We start from the raw sequence: 3202 nt of genomic DNA on the forward strand, positions 1-3202 counted from the left end.
TTCCTGTGTCCTGTGGTGCATCGCAGCGAGGTTTACGACCGCTGTGTTTGAGCGTGGGAGGGTTTGCATGTGTGTGTTGACATGCGTGCGTACATGCATGTCTCCGTGCGCTTGTGTGTGTGTGTGTGTGTGTGTGTATAGAGGTGTCATAAAATAATCGGACATCCTGTCCTGATGCAGGTGAGTCAGACTGAGCGCAGCTTGCTATTCGAGGTCATGTTTTACAGCCTCCTGTTATGCTCGCAACGACAAAGCCGGGGATTGGTGGGCCCTCAGGTTGCCGAGGACAACTGTATCAGGAAGCTGTTTCAAGAACAAAGCAAGATTAGCATGCTCTCACTAGACACATGCTGGGAACGGACATACACGCACATTCACCCTGGTAACAGTCACACACACTCACCCTGGTAACAGACATACACACAAACTGTGCAACTGACATTCACACAGACACCCTTTTACTGGATGTACACATGTACAGACTTGTATCTGGAAATAAATACACACACACAGGCATACACTCAAACATGTGTCTGAGTGCATAGGTGTGTGTGTGTGTGTGTGTATGTTGGCATGTGTGAGACACTAAAAGTGGTTTTAATCATGAAAAATGAGTAACACAGGGAGTGGTAGAGGGGTTGTTAGCGGAGACGGCAACAATTGGAGACAGGTGCTGCCTTGACTATTTACCAGCCCTCCTACCACCCCTCCTTACACACACATGGTGGCATTTACATGTTTTCGAACAACCTGACAGGCGTTTGACCCGCGGGGGCGTCTGGTCTTCGGTCAGGTCAGTACAAGTGTGCATATTCACAGATGTATACTCGGCACTCTGTGTTCACAGGAAGGTACAGGTGCATGTCACAAACTCAAAGTAAAAGCAGCGCTGCGTCACACGCTCATATCTTAGGCTATATGCAAATCTACTGGAGGAATGTAGATTTGCCTGAACAGCCAAGCCAAGGCCTGAACAGAAGGAGTACAGCATTTGGGGGAACAAGGGGTATGTCAGAATTTGCATGTCCTTCAAAACCGCTCCAATTATGGGACACATGACTGTGCAGGTGAGAGTGACTTCCTGAAGGGCATAAAGGCTGGGGGAAGGGAGACTGGGCGGGTGGAGGGTGAGGTGGACGGGAGGCGATGGGAGGCGGCGGGACGGAGGAAGGATGAGGGGGTGATTCTCTCAAGCGAGGGAGAGAGAAAGAAAAAGAACGGGGAGTCAGGAAGGGTGGGAGAGCAGGGGAGAGCAGGGATGGATGAGAATGAGGAAGAGTAAGGCGAATAGTATGAGGGAGAGAGAGAGAGAGAGAGAGAGAGAGAGAGAGAGAGAGAGAGAGAGAGAGAGAGAGAGAGAGAGAGAGAGAGAGAGAGAGAGAAAGAGAGAGAGAGCAAGGGAAGCATCAGATGTTCTCTCCAGAGGCAGGCTGTCGAGGGTAAACAAGCAGGAAGTCCCTGGAAAAATCCATAAACGTTTCTCTTCCTGTTCTGCTTTTAGACTACTATTAGGAACAAACACAAGCCACACACGCCAAACATAGACCCATACTAAAAAAGACCAGGCAAACATTAGTATGATGAATTTGACACTGAAGGGGATGGGGGGGGGGGGGGCACACACATACACTGACTTATTAACACTAAGACCTGTGTTTGTACCTGACCTGACCTGCACTTGACCACAATATACCCAATCAGCACAATGCACACAACCAAACACACACACACACACACGTTTCAAGTCCACTATATATTCCAGGCGTGCCTACCTCCTCCCTGCCCCCCAGTAGCCCAGCCCGGAGTTCCGAGGCTGGAGGTCATCCACACATTTAGGACGAGGTGAAGAGGGCCACCATTAAGAGGGTGGGGGCTGGGGGTAATTTGGTCCAAACTGCCCCCTGATGCACAGGCAATAACCCCTTCATCAGCCCCCCGTCCCCCCCCCCGTCCCCCCATCCCCCCCCCTCGTCCACCACATCTTTCCATCTGTCCCTCCCTTCCTCTCTTTCCCCATCACTCCCAAAGGGGTACTTCAAAGAATTGTGTTTGCCCCCCCCCCCCCCCTGGGTGCGTGTGTGTGTTTGTCCGTGGGCGTGTGTGTGTGTGTGGCCGGGATGGATGGTGCAGAAGTGAACCACTTTGGCATTTGACCTGTGAGAAATAATAGTCAGAGATGATACACATGATGAAGAAGACGGTGAGGAAGATGATGATGATGGTGATGGTAAGATGACACCACTCTGGGTGATACAGGGCAGAGGTGAAGGGTGATTTACAGCAGGATCGCTGCCGATACTAAAACACTAACACCAAAACAAACGACTTTGTCGTTTTGTACCACAGTTACATACAATATGTCGATTTGTACCACGGCTGTAGTTCAGACGAGGACTGAACATTGGCCAGATAGAAAGATCATAGTATATAATATTTTAGTATTTAAATATGTGGAATTTCCCCTGGAAGACTGAGTGTGAATCTACAATATGAAAGAAAGGTGACTGTGTGTGCAAGTCTTCGTGTGTGTCTGTGTGTGTGTGTCGCCGGCTCAGCAAAGCGCAACGGTCTAAGAAAGTCTGTTAGGTACGTACTTCCTTGATCCTGCTGGTATTCACCTGCTGGTATTCACCTAGGCAAATCAGGGGGAAACACATTTACGCACACACAACATCCTGTTTGGCAGGCAGAGCTGATAACAGCGAGGCAGTCACAGTGACAGCATCTCTCGGAGTGTACAGGGGGAAATGAAAGGGCAAGATGAGAGAGGGGGAGGGGGGGAGATGGATGTAGTGGAGAACATAAAGTATGGAGAGATGGGGGGACTGGAACAGGGAGAGCAGGGAGAGATAAAAAGAAGAAGAAAAAAAGATATACGAATGTTTTGCAGTTTGTGCAAAGTCAATAAACAACTTTGACTAGATCACCAGAGACCACGAAACCGAGAGGTCATGAAGCTCACATGATTGTGTTTTGATTTGGAATTCCTAAATTGTTGACTGGGACTTTACTACCGATGAAGTGGTTTACTGCTGCAATCAAGCTGGCACGCCACCGGTGTGTTTGACTGGTGTCTGACAGTGCTACGGGACAGACTGTGCGAGAACAAAAGCATGGACAGATAAAGGATGCTTTCTTAGGATAGCAACACCTCCACCCCCACACACACACACACACACACCCCATTCCCATCCCCGACACA

Source organism: Hypomesus transpacificus, chromosome 23 (genome assembly GCF_021917145.1).
Source record: "Hypomesus transpacificus isolate Combined female chromosome 23, fHypTra1, whole genome shotgun sequence".
Taxonomy (NCBI): domain Eukaryota; kingdom Metazoa; phylum Chordata; class Actinopteri; order Osmeriformes; family Osmeridae; genus Hypomesus; species Hypomesus transpacificus.